The sequence below is a fragment of the Bombina bombina genome, chromosome 6, assembly GCF_027579735.1.
Source record: "Bombina bombina isolate aBomBom1 chromosome 6, aBomBom1.pri, whole genome shotgun sequence".
NCBI lineage: Eukaryota > Metazoa > Chordata > Amphibia > Anura > Bombinatoridae > Bombina > Bombina bombina.
In genome coordinates, this window is record NC_069504.1 from 835,201,335 (window position 1) to 835,220,460 (window position 19,126).

At 36.3% G+C, this 19,126-nt stretch overlaps 1 protein-coding gene across 4 annotated transcripts in view; it reads right to left on the reverse strand.

Moving 5' to 3' along the window:
• The window catches only part of GFPT1 (glutamine--fructose-6-phosphate transaminase 1), a 93,013-nt gene that overhangs the window by 29,391 nt on the left and 44,496 nt on the right, over positions 1 to 19,126 (reverse strand). The gene's annotated exons all lie outside the window — the stretch shown is intronic.

The window sequence follows — 19,126 nt, forward strand, 5'->3', positions numbered from 1 at the left end:
GTGGCCAAGGCTTCTAATGTCGGTCATGTTTGGCATTCCATGGTTATGTGCAATGGGAAATACATATGGATCAGTGACAAGTAGTGCTAAAAAGGGACAGTCAACACCAAAATTGTTATTGGTTAAAAAGTTAGATAACACCTTTCCTACCCATTCTCCAGCTTTGCACAACCAACATTGTTATATTAATATACTTTATAACATTTAAACCTCTAAATGCTTTTTTTTTTTTTTTTAATTAGCTTTTCACAACAGGAGACTGCTAGTTCATGTGGGCCATATAGATAACATTGTGCTCACACACGTGAAGTTGTGCACAAGAAAGCACTAAAGGGCTAGATTGCAAGTCAATATAGTCATGTAATCAGGGGCAGTCAGCAGAAGCTTAGATACAAGGTAAGAGGTAAAAACGTATATTAATATAACTGTTGGTTATGCAAAACTGGGGAATGGAATGGTTTATCTTTTTTTTTTTTTTTTTTTAAATATAATAAATTTGAATTGACTGTCTTTTTTTTTTTTTTTTTTAAAGTTATACAATGCAAATTATTATTATTTTTCCTACTTTTGCTGTAAAATACCTCTAAAGTGTGCTTGATCTTCAAGAGGATGGAGTGTGTGTCTACCATACTTGAGTATGGGGAAATTTACCAGAGTCTACAATATTCTACCCAGTGGTTACTTAGCTCAGAGCACAATCATTTGTGTTCTTAACTGGTGACAAAGGAGACCAGCAATATAGATTTCATTGGGGTTTTCAATAGGTGCATCCCTGAACTGCTTTTGATTTGTTTAAAAAAAAAAAAAAATTATAAAAATTGTGCAAATAAATGTTATGACATTTTTTTATTACTTTTGAAATGACATCTTTTTACTGTTTTTCCTTGCAATAAGCATTTTATATTTTTCCAAATTTCTGTTAGTTCTAGTTTCTTTTAAATAAAAATCTAATTAGGATGAGTAATTTGTAATAGACCAGGAGAGCAAACTTGCACTATAACTATGGTATGCCAATTTTCATTATAGCTACTGTTCATCTATGCTGTACCACAATATGAGCATAGTCTTCAGAGGAAGGGAAAAAAAAAAAAAAACCTTGTATAGACCATGTACACTCTGATTGGTTCCCATTAAATGTACTTTTAAAATTTGACATACTACTGGGAAATCCACCAACATTTAATCATAGAATCAAAGAAGAAGAAAAAAAAAAAAAAAAAAAAAGTTAGACACCCAATCATAAACCGCACAAATATAACAAGTTACACAAAACACTAAATATTTTGCCCATCTGTTCTGATATTGTTTTCAAATAATAATTCCAATTAAATGTAAAGCAATTTGTCGTGGAACATGCACCTAAATATGAGTACTTCGTTTTAAAGGATGTAGGTTGTAAAATATATTATTTTTTTCTCCTTTCAATGACAGAATATCTAGGTAGGCCGAGTATGCATGTGTCACGATACATTGCAGTTTGTTACTATGTAGTGCTCAATACACATGCACAACCATGAATAGAATCGAAATATGTTCTCAAAAAAATGCAGTTACGTTTCAAAGGATAAAAAGAGAAAGAAGAAAAATTAGATTGGAATGTTATTTAAGTGTTTTTTTCAAAACCAAAAATAAATATAGCTGCAAGCAGCAATAGAGGTGGCCAAGCGGATTGCCTATGCAATGGCATACAAGCAGCTAAGTCACAATATATATCTATAAAGCAAGTTTTTGCAGTTCTAAGTTAAACAGTTGGAAAGAAAACACATTTTTGAAATTATTGCGTTTTTAAAGATGGCTGCCACACTATATGGTCAATACTTTAAGCATGAACAGATGTAACTCTAGGTCACATTATATGGTTATACAGCAAATTTCAAAGCTTTAACATAAGCGGTTGGAAAGAAAACACATTTTCAAAGTTTTTGCGTTATTCAAGATGGCGGCCATACCATGTGACCAATACTTTCAACATGAACAGATGTAACTGTATGTCACAATATAAGGTTATACATAAAGTTTCACAGTTCTAACATAAGTGGTTGCAGAGAAAATAGATTTTTGAAATTTTCGCAAAAAAAAAATGGCTGCCAGAATATATGATATAGAGTCTCCATATTATGCACAATAGTTGTCACCATGGATGTCAATAAGCATGGCAAAAATAAAGCATTTTGGTAAAACGGTTTTTGTTTTATTATTAATTTAAAAATATCGTTAAGCATTTTTGAACAATTCAAAATGGCTGCCAAACCACATGACCTATCAACTTCTCTTGAACAAATCTGAATGTTAGTCATAAGATAACTCTATAAACAAAATTTCAAGTCTGTGCCATAAGCGATTTCGGAGAAGAAGATTTTTGTAGTTTTTAAAAACAGCGCATTCGAAACAAAATGGCCGCCAAGCTATGCAATGTATGGCTTTCAAATTGCACATACTAATGCTCACTATAGACCTCTACAATTTGCGGAAGTTTCATGAAAATGTGCAAATGTTTTGTTTCACGAAGGCGACTGCGCAGTGCGAATTTTACCTGCAATATTGCCTTTAGGGGTCATGACTATGTGTAATCATGTGTCTGCTGCACTGTAATATAGTTAAATAGTGTAAATATAATGCATAAATTGCAAATATACGCAATTAAACAGCGATAAAAAGGCGAATCGCTCATAGCAGCCATGTTGATTATGGAAAATTTGCAGTTTTAACAATCTTGGTAGATGACCTCTCAAAGAGCACATGTGCAAAATTGCGCTTTATTGCACTTAGCGGTTTCAGAGAAGAAGATGTTTAAAGATTTTCGCACATTTCAAAATGGCAGCTAGATCATGTGACCAAATCACTTCTCTTGAACAAACTTTATTGTAGGTCAGTACAGCAGTACACACAGCAAGTTTCACAACTGTAACATAAGCGGTTCCAGAGAAGAAGATTTTCAAGCGTTTGTCAAAATTTGTCACAAAAAACAATATGGCTGCTAGATCACATGACCTATGAGATTTATATTGCACAGGATTATGCACAGCATAGATCTCTAGCACTGTGCCAAGTTTCATGAGTTTTTGAGTTATGCTGCTGTTATTATAAGCATTTGAAAAAAACGGCGGAAAAATAATTTTAATAATACAAGCAATAACAAATAATAATATAGCTGCAAGCAGCAATAGAGATGGCCAAGCGCATCGCCTTTGCAATGGCATACAAGCAGCTAAGTCACAATATAAAGCTTTAAAGCATGTTTTTACAGTTCTAACACATGCAGTTGGTAAAAAAACATATTTTCGAAATGTTTGCGTTTTTCAAGATGGCTGCCACAGGATATGATTAATACTTTCAACACGAACAGATGTAACTCTAGGTCACAATATATGGTTATACAGCAAATTTCATAGCTTTAACATAAGCTGTTGCAAAGAAAATACATTTTGTAAATTTTCGCATAAAGCAATATGGCTGCCACAGCGTGTGAACAATTCCTTCAACATGAACAACTGTGACTCTAGGTCACAATATAAGGTTATATAGCAATTTTCACAGATCTAATATAAGCTGTTGCAGAGAAAATCTTTTTTTTTAATTTTTGCGTAAAACAAAATGGCTGACAGATCATATGATATTCAGCCTCCATATTGTGCACAATAGTTCTCACCATAGTAGTCAATAAACATTGCAAAAATAAAGCATTTTTGTAAAACGGTTTTTGTTTTATTATTGATTTAAAAATATCGTTAAGCATTTTTTAACAAATGAAAATGGCTGCCAATCCACATGACCTATCAACTTCACTTGAACAAATCTGAATGTTAGTCATAAGATAACTCTATAAACAAAATTTCAAGTCTGTCCCATAAGCAGTTTTGGAGAAGAAGATTTTTGTAGTTTTTAAAAACAGCGCATACGAAACAAAATGGCCGCCAAGCTATGCAATGTATGGCTTTCAAATTGCACATACTAATGCTCACTATAGACCTCTACAATTTGAAGAAGTTTCATGAAAATTTGCAAATGTTTTATTTCACAAAGGCGACTGCGCAGTGCGAATTTTGACTGTAATATTGCCTTTAGGGATCATGACTATGTGTAATCATGTGTCTGCTACACTGTAATATAGTTAAATAGTGTAAACCTAATGCATAAAGTGCAAATTTACGCAGTTGAACAACGATAAAAAGGCGAATGGCTTATAGCGGCTATGTTGATTATAGAAAATTCGCAGTTTGAACAATCTTGGTAGAGAACCTTGCAAAGAGCACATGTGCAAAATTGAGCATCAATGCACTTAGTGGTTTCAGAGAAGAAGATGTTTAAAGATTTTCGCACATTTCAAAATGGCAGCTAGATCATGTGACTAAATCACTTCTCTTGAACAAACTTTATTCTAGGTCAGTACAGCAATACACACAACAAGTTTCACAACTGTAACATAAGTGGTTTCGGAGAAGAAGATTTTCAAGCGTTTGTCGAAATTTGACGCAAAAAGCAATATGGCTGCTAGATCACATGACCTATGAGATTTATGTTGCACAGGATTATGCACAGCATAGATCTCTAGCACTGTGCCAAGTTTCATGAGTTTTTGAGTTATGCTGTGGTTATTATAAGCATTTGAAAAAAACGGCGGAAAAATAATTGTAATAATACAAGCAATAACAAATAATAATATAGCTGCAAGCAGCGATAGAGGTGGCCATGCGCATCGACATTGCAATGACATACAAGCAGCTAAGTCACAATATAAAGCTTTATAGAAGTTTTTACAATTCTAACATTAGCAGTTGGAAAGAAAACACATTTTCAAAATTTTTGCGTAAACCAATATGGCTGCCACAGCTTGTGACCAATTCCTTCAACATGAACAACTGTGACTCTAGTTCACAATATAAGGTTACACAGCAAGTTTCACAGTTCTAACATAAGCAGTTGCAGAGAAAATAGATTTTCGAAATATTCGCATAAAACAAAATCGCTGCCAGATCATATGAAATACAGCCTCCATATTACGCACAATAATTGTCACCATAGATCTCAATAAACATGGCAAAAATAAAGCATTTTGGTAAAACGGTTTTTGTTTTATTATTAATTTAAAAATATCGTTAAGCGTTTTTGAACAATTCAAAATGGCTGCCAAACCACATGACCTATCAACTTCTCTTGAACAAATCTGAATGTTAGTCATAAGATAACTCTATAAACAAAATTTCAAGTCTGTGTCATAAGCGGTTTCGGAGAAGAAGATTTTTGTAGTTTTTAAAAACAGCGCATACGACACAAAATGGCCGCCAAGCTATGCATTGTATGGCTTTCAAATTGCACATACTAATGCTCACTATAGACCTCTACAATTTGCAGAGGTTTTATGAAAATTTGCAAATGTTTTATTTCACGAAGGCGACTGCGCAGTGCAAATTTTGACTGCAATATTGCCTTTAGGGGTCATGACTATGTGTATTCATTTGTCTAATATACTGTAATATAGTTAAATAGTGTAAACAAAATGCATAAAGTGCAAATTTACGCAATTAAACAACGATAAAACGGCGAATAGCTCATAGCATCCATGTTGATCATGGAAAAATCGTAGTTTGAACAAAATTGGTAGAGGACCTTGGAAGGAGCACATGTGCAAAATTGTGCTTCATTGCACTAAGGAGTTTCAGAGAAGAAGATGTTTGAAGATTTTCGCACATTTCAATATGGCAGCTAGATCATATGACTAAATAACTTCTCTTGAACAAACTTAATTCTAGGTCAGTACAGCAATACACACAGCAAGTTTCACAACTGTAACATAAGCGGTTCCAGAGAAGAAGATTTTTAAGCGTTTGTTGAAATTTGTCGCAAAAAACAATATGGCTGCTAGATCACATGATCTATGGGATTTATGTTGCAAAAGATTATGCACAGCATAGATCTCTAGCATTGTGCCAAGTTTAATGAGTTTTTGAGTTAAGCTGTGGTTAATATAAGCATTTGAAAAAAACGGCGGAAAAATAATTATAATGATACAAGCAATAACAAATAATAATATAGCTGCAAGCAGCAATAGAGGTGGCCAAGCGCATCGCCTTTGCAATGGCATACAAGCAGCTAAGTCAGACTATAAACCTATAAAGCAAGTTTTTAAAGTTGTAACATAAGCAGATGGAAAGAAAACACGTTTTCGAAATTTTTGTGTAAACCAATATGGCTGCCACAGCTTGTGACCAATTCCTTCAACATGAACAACTGTGACTCTAGGTGACAATATAAGGTTATACAGCAAGTTTCACAGTTCTATGATAAGCAGTTGCAGAGAAAATAGATTTTTGAAATTTTCGCGCTAAACAAAATGGCTGCCAGATCATATGATATACAGCCTCCATATTATGCACAATAGTTCTCACCATAGATGTCAATAAACATGGCAAAAATAAAGCATTTTTGTAAAACGGTTTTTGTTTTATTATTAATTTAAAAATATTGTTAAGCGTTTTTGAACAATTCAAAATGGCTGCCAAACCACATGACCTATCAACTTCTCTTGAACAAATCTGAATGTTAGTCATAAGATGACTCTATAAACAAAATTTCAAGTCTGTGCCATAAGCGGTTTCGGAGAAGAAGATTTTTGTAGTTTTTAAAAACTGCGCATACGAAACAAAATGGCCGCCAAGCTATGCAATGTATGGCTTTCAAATTGCACATACTAATGCTCACTATAGACCTCTACAATTTGCAGAAGTTTCATGAAAATTTGCAAATGTTTTATTTCACGAAGGCGACTGCGCAGTGCGAATTTTGACTGCAATATTGCCTTTAGGGGTCATGACTATGTGTAATCATGTGTCTGCTGCACTGTAATATAGTTAAATAGTTCAAATATAATGCATAAAGTGCAAATTTACGCAATTAAACAACGATAAAAAGGCGAATGGCTCATAGCAGCCATGCTGATTATGGAAAATATGCAGTTTTAACAATCTTTGTATATGACCTTGCAAAGAGTACATGTACAAAATTGCGCTCCATTGCACTTAGCGGTTTCAGAGAAGAAGATGTTTAAAGATTTTCACACATTTCAAAATGGCAGCTAGATCATGTGACTAAATCACTTGTCTTGAACAAACTTTATTCTAGGTCAGTACAGCAGTAAACACAGCAAGTTTCACAACTGTAACATAAGCAGTTCTGGAGAAGAAGATTTTCAAGCATTTGTCGAAATTTGTCGCAAAAAGCAATATGGCTGCTAGATCACATGACCTATGAGATTTATGTTGCACAGGATTATGCACATCATAGATCTCTAGCACTGTGCCAAGTTTCATGAGTTTTTGAGTTATGCTGTGGTTATTATAAGCATTTGGAAAAAACGGCGGAAAAATAATTTTATTGATACAAGCAATAACAAATAATAATATAGCTGCAAGCAGCAATAGAGGTGGCCAAGCGCATTGCCTATGCAATGGCATACAAACAGCTAAGTCAAATATATAGCTATTAATCAAAATTTTGCAGTTCTAAGATAAACAGTTGGAAAGAAAACACATTTTTAAAGATGACTGCCACACTATATGACCAATACTTTCAGCATGAACAGATGTAAATCTAGGTCACATTATATGATTATACAGCAAATTTCAAAGCTTTAACATAAGCGGTTGCAAAGAAAACACATTTTCGAAGTTTTTGCGTTATTCAAGATGGCGGCCATACCATGTGACCAATACTTTCAACATGAACAGATGTAACTGTATGTCACAATATAAGGTTATACATAAAGTTTCACAGTTCTAACATAAGTGGTTGCAGAGAAAATAGATTTTTGAAATTTTCGCAAAAAACAAAATGGCTGCCAGAATATATGATATACAGTCTCCATATTACGCACAATAGTTGGCACCATAGATGTCAATAAGCATGGCAAAAATAAAGCATTTTGTTAAAACGGTTTTTGTTTTATTATTAATTAAAAAATATCGTTAAGCATTTTTGAACAATTCAAAATGGCTGCCAGACCACATGACCTATCAACTTCTCTTGAACAAATCTGAATGTTAGTCATAAGATAACTCTATAAACAAAATTTCAAGTCTGTGCCATAAGCGGTTTCGGAGAAGAAGATTTTTGTGGTTTTTAAAAACAGCACATTCTAAACAAAATGGCCGCCAAGCGATGCAATGTATGGCTTTCAAATTGCACATACTAATGCTCACTATAGACTTCTACAATTTGCAAAAGTTTCATGAAAATTTGAAAATGTTCTATATCACGAAGGCGACTGCGCAGTGCGAATTTTACCTGCAATATTGCCTTTAGGGGTCATAACTGTGTGTAATCATGTGTCTGCTGCACTGTATTATAGTTAAATAGTGTAAATATAATGCATAAAGTGCAAATTTACGCAATTAAACAACGATAAAAAGGCGAATCGCTCATAGCAGCCATGTTGATTATGGAAAATTTGCAGTTTTAACAATCTTGGTAGATGACCTTGCAAAGAGTACTTGTGCAAAATTACGCTTTATTGCACTTAGCGGTTTCAGAGAAGAAGATGTTTAAAAGTTTTCGCAAATTTCAAAATGGCAGCTAGATCATGTGACCAAATCACTTCTCTTGAACAAACTTTATTCTAGGTCAGTACAGCAGTACACAGCAAGTTTCACAGCTGTAACATAAGCGGTTCTGGAGAAGAAGATTTTCAAGCATTTGTCGAAATTTGTCGCAAAAAGCAATATGGCTGCTAGATCACATGACCTATAAGATTTATGTTGCACAGGATTATGCACAGCATAGATCTCTAGCACTTTGCCAAGTTTCATGAGTTTTTGAGTTATGCTGTGGTTTTTATAAGCATTTGAAAAAAACAGCGGAAAAATAATTTTAATGATACAAGCAATAACAAATAATAATATAGCTGCAAGCAGCAATAGAGGTGGCCAAGCGCATTGCTTATGCAATGGCATACAAGCAGCTAAGTCACAATATATAGCTATATAGAAAATTTTTGCAGTTCTAAGATAAACAGTTGGAAAGAAAACACATTTTTGAAATTATTGCGTTTTTAAAGATGGCTGCCACACTATATGACCAATACTTTCAGCATGTACAGATGTAACTCTAGGTCACATTATATGGTTATACAGCAAATTTCAAAGCTTTAACATAAGCGGTTGCAAAGAAAACACATTTCCGAAGTTTTTGCGTTATTCAAGATGGCGGCCATACCATGTGACCAATACTTTCAACATGAACAGATGTAACTGTATGTCACAATATGAGGTTATACATAAAGTTTCACAGTTCTAACATAAGTGGTTGCAGAGAAAATAGATTTTCAAAATTTTCGCAAAAAACAAAATGGCTGCCAGAATATATGATATACAGTCTCCATATTATGCACAATAGTTGTCACCATAGATGTCAATAAGCATGGCAAAAATAAAGCATTTTGGTAAAACGGTTTTTGTTTTATTATTAATTTAAAAATATCGTTAAGCATTTTTGAACAATTCAAAATGGCTGCCAAACCACATGACCTATCAACTTCTCTTGAACAAATCTGAATGTTAGTCATAAGATAACTCTATAAACAAAATTTCAAGTCTGTGCCATAAGCGATTTCGGAGAAGAAGATTTTTGTAGTTTTTAAAAACAGCGCATTCAAAACAAAACGGCCGCCAAGCTATGCAATGTATGGCTTGCAAATTGCACATACTAATGCTCACTATAGACCTCTACAATTTGCAGAAGTTTCATGAAAATTTGCAAATGTTTTATTTCACGAAGGCGACTGTGCAGTGCGAATTTTACCTGCAATATTGCCTTTAGGGGTCATGACTATGTGTACTCATGTGTCTGCTACACTGTAATATAGTTAAATAGTGTAAACATAATGCATAAAGTGCAAATTTACGCAATTAAACAGCGATAAAAAGGCGAATCGCTCATAGCAGCCATGTTGATTATGGAAAATTCACAGTTTGAACAATCTTGGTAGAGGACCTTGCAAGGAGCACATGTGCAAAATTGCGTTTCATTGCACTTAGCGGTTGCAGAGAAGAGGATGTTTAAAGATTTTCGCACAATTCAAAATGGCAGCTAGGTCATGTGACTAAATCACTTCTATTGAACAAACTTTATTCTAGGTCAGTACAGCAGTACACACAGCAAGTTTCACAGCTGTAACATAAGCGGTTCTGGAGAAGAAGATTTTCAAGCGGTTGTCGAAATTTGTCGCAAAAAACAATATGGCTGCTAGATCACATGACCTATGAGATTTATTTTGCATAGGATTATGCACAGCATAGATCTCTAGCACTGTGCCAAGTTTCATGAGTTTTTGAGTTATGCTGTGGTTATTATAAGCATTTGAAAAAAACGGCGGAAAAATAATTTTAATAATACAAGCAATAACAAATAATAATATAGCTGCAAGCAGCGATAGAGGTGGCCATGCGCATTGACATTGCAATGGCATACAAGCAGCTAAGTCACAATATAAAGCTTTATAGAAGTTTTTACAATTCTAACATTAGCAGTTGGAAAGAAAACACATTTTCGAAATTTTTGCGTTTTTCAAGATGGCTGCCCCACCATATGACCAATACTTTCATCATGATCAGATGTAACTTTAGGTGACAATATATGGTTATACAGCAAATTTCACAGCTTTAACATAAGCGGTTGCAAAGAAAACACATTTTCGAAATTTTCGCGTAAACCAATATGGCTGCCACAGCTTGTGACCAATTCCTTCAACATGAACAACTGTGACTCTAGGTCACAATATAAGGTTATATAGCAAGTTTCAAAGTTTTAACATAAGCAGTTGCAGAGAAAATAGATTTTTGAAATATTCGCATAAAACAAAATGGCTGCCAGATCTTATGATATACAGCCTCCATATTATGCACAATATTTGTCACCATAGATCTCAATAAGCATGGCAAAAATAAAGCATTTTTGTAAAACGGTTTTTGTTTTATTATTAATTTAAAAATATTGTTAAGCGTTTTTGAACAATTCAAAATGGCTGCCAAACGACATGACCTATCAACTTCTCTTGAACAAATCTGAATGTTAGTCCTAAGATAACTCTGTAAACAAAATTTCGAGTCTGTGCCATAAGCGGTTTCGGAGAAGAAGATTTTTGTCGTTTTTAAAAACAGCGCATACAAAACAAAATGGCCGCCAAGCTATGCGTCGTATGGCTTTCAAATTGTACATAGTAATGCTCACTATAGACCTCTACAATTTGCAGAAGTTTCATGAAAATTTGCAAATGTTTTATTTCATGAAGGCGACTGCGCAGTGCAAATTTTTACAGCAATATTGCCTTTAGGGGTCATGACTATGTGTAATCATGTGTCTGCTACACTGTAATATAGTTAAATAGTGTAAACATAATGCATAAAGTGCAAAGTTACGCAATTAAACAGCGATAAAAAGGCGAATGGCTCATAGCGGCAATGTTGATTATTGAAAATTCGCAGTTTGAACATTCTTGGTAGATGACCTTGCAAAGAGCACATGTGCAAAATTGTGCTTCATTGCGCTTTGAGGTTTCAGAGAAGAAGATGTTTAAACATTTTTGCACTTTTCAAAATGGCAGCTAGATCATGTGACTAAAACACTTCTCTTGAACAAACTTTATTCTAGGTCAGTACAGCAGTACACACAGCAAGTTTCACAACTGTAACATAAGCGGTTCTGGAGAAGAAGATTTTCAAGCGTTTGTCAAAATTTGTCGCAAAACGCAATATGGCTGCTAGGTCACATGACCTATGAAATTTGTTTTACATAGGATTATGCACAGCATAGATCTCTAGCATTGTGCCAAGTTTCATGAGTTTTTGAGTTATGCTGTGGTTATTATAAGCATTTGAAAAAAACGGCGGAAAAATAATAAAAATAGTACAAGCAATAACAAATAACAATATAGCTGCAAGCAGCAATAGAGGTGGCCAAGCGCATTGCCTATGCAATGGCACACAAGCAGCTAAGTCACAATATATATCTATAAAGCAAGTTTTTGCAGTTCTAAGTTAAACAGTTGGAAAGAAAACACATTTTTGAAATTATTGCGTTTTTAAAGATGGCTGCCACACTATATGGTCAATACTTTAAGCATGAACAGATGTAACTCTAGGTCACATTATATGGTTATACAGCAAATTTCAAAGCTTTAACATAAGCGGTTGCAAAGAAAACACATTTTCGAAGTTTTTGCGTTATTCAAAATGGCGGCCATACCATATGACCAATACTTTCAACATGAACAGATGTAATTGTATGTCACAATATAAGGTTATACATAAAGTTTCACAGTTCTAACATAAGTGGTTGCAGAGAAAATAGATTTTCAAAATTTTCGCAAAAAACAAAATGGCTGCCAGAATATATCATATACAGTCTCCATATTATGCACAATAGTTGTCACCATAGATGTCAATAAGCATGGCAAAAATAAAGCATTTTGGTAAAACGGTTTTTGTTTTATTATTAATTTAAAAATATCGTTAGGCATTTTTGAACAATTCAAAATGGCTGCCAAACCACATGACCTATCAACTTCTCTTGAACAAATCTGAATGTTAGTCATAAGATAACTCTATAAACAAAATTTCAAGTCTGTGCCATAAGCAATTTCGGAGAAGAAGATTTTTGTAGTTTTTAAAAACAGCGCATTCGAAACAAAATGGCCGCCAAGCCATGCAATGTATGGCTTTCAAATTGCACATACTAATGCTCACTATAGACCTCTACAATTTGCAGAAGTTTCATGAAAATTTGCAAATGTTTTATTTCACGAAGGCGACTGCGCAGTGCGAATTTTACCTGCAATATTGCCTTTAGGTGGCATGACTATGTGTAATCATGTGTCTGCTGCACTGTAATATAGTTAAATAGTGTAAATATAATGCATAAAGTGCAAATTTACGCAATTAAACAGCGATAAAAAGGCGAATCGCTCATAGCAGCCATGTTGATTATGGAAAATTTGCAGTTTTAACAATCTTGGTAGATGACGTCGCAAAGAGTATATGTGCAAAATTGCGCTTCATTGCACTTAGCGGTTTCGGAGAAGAAGATGTTTAAAGATTTTCGCACATTTCAAAATGGCAGCTAAATCATGTGACCAAATCACTTCTCTTGAACAAACTTTATTGTAGGTCAGTACAGCAGTACACACAGCAAGTTTCACAACTGTAACATAAGCGGTTCCAGAGAAGAAGATTTTCAAGCGTTTGTCAAAATTTGTCGCAAAAAACAATATGGCTGCTAGATCACATGACCTATGAGATTTATATTGCATAGGATTATGTACAGCATAGATCTCTAGCACTGTGCCAAGTTTCATGAGTTTTTGAGTTATGCTGTTGTTATTATAAGCATTTGAAAAAAACGGCGGAAAAATAATAATAATAATAATAATAATAATAATAATAATAATAATAATAATAATAATAATAATAATAAAAATAATAATAATAATAATCTGAGCAAAAACAATAGGTGTCCAGCACTATAGTGCTTGGCCACCTAAAAATTCTAATTTCCATATCCTTAAACTAAATTTGAGGGGCTGTCAGTATCCGTTAAGAAAACGGGTCTGTTTCACCTGACATCCTTTAATGTCCTTCAAGGGACACTAAACCTACATTTTTTTCTTTCACTATTTAGAAAGAACATGCAGTTTTAAACCACTTTCCAATTCACTTCTATTATCTAATTTGCTTCATTCTCTTGATATCCTTCATTAAAAAAGCAGTTCTAAATACTCAGTAGCTGCACACAGATGCCTCAATGTGATTGGCTCACCAATGTGCATTGCTATTGCTTCAAAGGGTATCTGAAGACTGAAGTAAATTGGAATGTTTAAAAAAAAATAGTATTTTCTATCTGAATCATGAAAGAAAATGTTGGGTTTCACGTCCCTTTAACTATCTCATACAAAAAAACATAATTTATGCTTACCTGATAAATTCCTTTCTTCTGTAGTGTGATCAGTCCACGGGTCATCATTACTTCTGGGATATTACTCCTCCCCAACAGGAAGTGCAAGAGGATTCACCCAGCAGAGTTGCATATAGCCCCTCCCCTCTACGTCACCCCCAGTCATTCGACCAAGGACCAACGAGAAAGGAGGAACCAAGGGTGTAGTGGTGACTGGAGTATAATTTAAAAATAATTACCTGCCTTAAAAAACAGGGCGGGCCGTGGACTGATCACACTACAGAAGAAAGGAATTTATCAGGTAAGCATAAATTATGTTTTCTTCTGTTAAGTGTGATCAGTCCACGGGTCATCATTACTTCTGGGATACCAATACCAAAGCAAAAGTACACGGATGACGGGAGGGATAGGCAGGCTCTTTTATACAGAAGGAACCACTGCCTGTAGAACCTTTCTCCCAAAAATAGCCTCCGAGGAAGCAAATGTGTCAAATTTGTAAAATTTGGAAAAAGTATGAAGCGAAGACCAAGTTGCAGCCTTGCAAATCTGTTCAACAGAGGCCTCATTCTTAAAGGCCCAAGTGGAAGCCACAGCTCTAGTGGAATGAGCTGTAATTCTTTCAGGAGGCTGCTGTCCAGCAGTCTCATAGGCTAAACGTATTATGCTACGAAGCCAAAAAGAGAGAGAGGTAGCAGAAGCTTTTTGACCTCTCCTCTGACCAGAGTAAACGACAAACAGGGAAGACGTCTGTCGAAATTCTTTAGTTGCCTGTAAGTAAAATTTTAGGGCACGAACTACATCCAGATTGTGCAGAAGACGTTCCTTCTTTGAAGAAGGATTTGGACACAAGGATGGAACAACAATCTCTTGATTGATATTCCTGTTAGTGACTACCTTGGGTAAGAACCCAGGTTTAGTACGCAGAACTACCTTATCCGAATGAAAAATCAAATAAGGAGAATCACAATGTAAGGCTGATAACTCAGAGACTCTTCGAGCCGATGAAATAGCCATTAAAAATAGAACTTTCCAAGATAACTTTATATCAATGGAATGGAGGGGTTCAAACGGAACGCCCTGTAAAACGTTAAGAACAAGATTTAAACTCCATGGTGGAGCAACAGTCTTAAACACAGGCTTAATCCTCGCTACAGCCTGACAAAAAGCCTGAACGTCTGGCACTTCTGACAGACGTTTGTGTAACAGAATAGACAGAGCTGAGATCTGTCCCTTTAATGAACTAGCAGATAAACCCTTTTCTAAACCTTCTTGTAGAAAAGACAATATCCTAGGAATCCTAACCTTACTCCAAGAGTAACCTTTTGATTCACACCAATATAGGTATTTACGCCATATTTTATGGTAAATCTTTCTGGTAACAGGCTTCCTAGCCTGTATTAAGGTGTCAATAACTGACTCAGAAAACCCACGTCTTGATAAAATCAAACGTTCAATTTCCAAGCAGTCAGCTTCAGAGAAGTTAGATTTTGATGTTTGAAAGGACCCTGTATCAGGAGGTCCTGTTTCAGAGGTAGAGACCAAGGTGGACAGGATGACATGTCCACCAGGTCTGCATACCAAGTCCTGCGTGGCCATGCAGGTGCTATCAGAATCACTGATGCTCTCTCCTGTTTGATTCTGGCAATCAATCGAGGAAGCATCGGGAAGGGTGGAAACACATAAGCCATCCTGAAGTTCCAAGGTGCCGTCAGGGCATCTATTAGGACTGCTCCTGGATCTCTGGATCCGTACCGAGGAAGCTTGGCGTTCTGTCGAGACGCCATGAGATCTATCTCTGGTTTGCCCCAACGTCGAAGTATTTGGGCAAAGACCTCCGGATGAAGTTCCCATTCCCCCGGATGAAAAGTCTGACGACTTAAGAAATCCGCCTCCCAGTTCTCCACTCCCGGGATGTGGATTGCTGACAGGTGGCAAGAGTGAGACTCTGCCCAGCGAATAATCTTTGATACTTCCATCATTGCTAGGGAGCTCCTTGTCCCTCCCTGATGGTTGATGTAAGCTACAGTCGTGATGTTGTCCGACTGAAACCTGATGAAACCCCGAGTTGTCAACTGGGGCCAAGCCAGGAGGGCGTTGAGAACTGCTCTCAATTCCAGAATGTTTATTGGCAGGAGACTCTCCTCGTGACTCCATTGTCCCTGAGCCTTCAGAGAATTCCAGACGGCACCCCAACCTAGAAGGCTGGCGTCTGTTGTTACAATTGTCCAGTCTGGTCTGCTGAATGGCATCCCCCTGGACAGATGTGGCTGAGAAAGCCACCATAGAAGAGAATTTCTGGTCTCTTGATCCAGATTCAGAGAAGGGGACAAGTCTGAGTAATCCCCATTCCACTGACTTAGCATGCACAATTGCAGTGGTCTGAGGTGTAAGCGAGCAAATGGCACTATGTCCATTGCTGCTACCATTAAGCCGATTACCTCCATGCATTGAGCCACCGATGGGTGTTGAATGGAATGAAGGGTGCGGCAAGCACTTTGAAGTCTTGTTAACCTGTCCTCTGTCAGGTAAATCTTCATTTCTACAGAATCTATAAGAGTCCCCAGGAAGGGAACTCTTGTGAGTGGAACGAGTGAACTTTTCTTTTCGTTCACCTTCCATCCATGTGACCTTAGAAATGCCAGTACTAACTCTGTATGAGACTTGGCAGTTTGAAAGCTTGAAGCTTGTATCAGAATGTCGTCTAGGTAAGGAGCTACCGAAATTCCCCGCGGTCTTAGTACCGCCAGAAGAGCACCTAGAACCTTTGTGAAGATTCTTGGAGCTGTAGCCAATCCGAATGGAAGAGCTACAAACTGGTAATGCCTGTCTAGAAAGGCAAATCTTAGATACCGGTAATGATCTTTGTGAATCGGTATGTGAAGGTAAGCGTCCTTTAAGTCCACTGTGGTCATGTACTGACCTTCTTGGATCATGGGTAAAATTGTCCGGATAGTCTCCATTTTGAATGATGGAACTCTTAGGAATTTGTTTAGGATCTTTAAATCCAGGATTGGTCTGAAAGTTCCCTCTTTTTTGGGAACCACAAACAGATTTGAGTAAAACCCTTGTCCCTGTTCCGACCGTGGAACTGGATGGATTACTCCCATTAACAATAGTTCTTGTATGCAGCGTAGAAACGCTTCTTTCTTTGTTTGGTTTGTCGACAACCTTGACAGATGAAATCTCTCTCTTGGAGGAGAGTGTTTGAAGTCCAGAAGGTATCCCTGAGATATTATCTCTAGCGCCCAGGGATCCTGGACATCTCTTGCCCAAGCCTGGGCGAAGAGAGAAAGTCTGCCCCCCACTAGATCCGATCCCGGATCAGGGGCCCTCAATTCATGCTGTTTTAGTGGCAGCTGCAGGCTTCCTGGCCTGCTTGCCCTTGTTCCAGGACTGGTTAGGTCTCCAGCCTTGTCTGTAGCGAGCACCAGATCCTTCTTGTTTTGGAGTAGTGGAAGTTGATGCTGCTCCTGCTTTGAAATTCCGAAAGGAACGAAAATTAGACTGTCTAGCCTTAGGTTTGGCTTTGTCTTGAGGTAGGGCGTGGCCCTTACCTCCTGTAATGTCAGCGATAATTTCTTTCAAACCAGGCCCAAATAAGGTCTGTCCCTTGAAAGGTATATTAAGTAATTTGGACTTAGAAGTTACATCAGCTGACCAGGATTTTAGCCACAGTGCTCTGCACACTTGAATGGCGAATCCGGAATTCTTAGCCGTAAGTTTAATTAAATGTACTACGGCTTCCGAAATGAATGAATTAGATAGCTTAAGTACTCTAAGCCTCATCTTCTGAATCAGACATGTTTAACAAACTAGCAAATAAACTTGCAATTTGGAAATACTATACAAGTAAAATACAATGAAAAAAACGAACTGTGCTTGAAAAGCACTGAATATATATAACAGATTAAATCAATCAGCTTTGTAAAACAAATGCAACTTAGCAAAGGCTTGTACCCAGTAGCAAGAAATAACTAACCCTGAGGCATAAAAAAGTTAAAGAATAAACGTTTTTTATCACAGTCAACTACAATCTTACAGCTCTGTTAGATTACTTCCCTCAAATTAGCTTTGAAGATCCCTGGGTTCTGTAGAGATAAACCGGAACATGCAGGAAAAAACAATGAGCTTTTGACTGAAATTTTTGATGCGTAGCAAAAGCGCCAAAAAAGGTCCCACCCCCTCACACACAACAGTGAGAGAGATTAAAAACTGTCATAATTAGATCCAGCAACTGCCAAGTGGAATAATAGTGCCCAAACATTTTATTCACCCAGTACCTCAGAAAATGAAAACGATTTTACATTCCAGCAAAAACGTTTAACATAATTAAGAGTTATTAAAAAGCCTGTTGTATTTCTATTAGGCTAAAGTCTTAAATACACAGTGTAATTCCAGTGAAGTACCATTCTCCAGAATACTAAAATGTAAATTATACATACATGATATAATGTCGGTATGGCAGGATTTTCTCAGCAATTCCATTGTTAGAAAATAAAAACTGCTACATACCTTTTGCAGAATAAACTGCCCGCTGTCCCCTGATCTGAAGTTTACCTCTCCTCAGATGGCCGAGAAACAGCAATATGATCTTAACAACTCCGGCTAAAATCATAGTAAAAACTCTGGTAGATTCTTCTTCAAACTCTACCAGAGAAGGAATAACACACTCCGGTGCTATTAAAAAATAACAAACTTTTGATTGAAGAAATAAACTAAATAAAATCACCATAGTCCTCTCACACATCCTATCTAGTCGTTGGGTGCAAGAGAATGACTGGGGGTGACGTAGAGGGGAGGGGCTATATGCAACTCTGCTGGGTGAATCCTCTTGCACTTCCTGTTGGGGAGGAGTAATATCCCAGAAGTAATGATGACCCGTGGACTGATCACACTTAACAGAAGAAATAAGTTTCACTATCCAAATTGTTGGCAAATAAAAACAATCCTGAGAGCCAAAAATGTTGCATTTCATAAAATTACTTGACATGAAACTTAAAAACCATGAAAATTTTTCTCTTTCACGAGTCAGGTAGAACAATACCATTTTAAACAAAATTTTAAATTTACTTTTTATCTACTTTTAGTTTGTTCTCATAGCAGCCTTTGTTAAAAATATATATATATATATAATATACCTAGGTAGGCTCAGAAGCTGGGAGCTAGCTACACCAAGATGCCTCTTGTC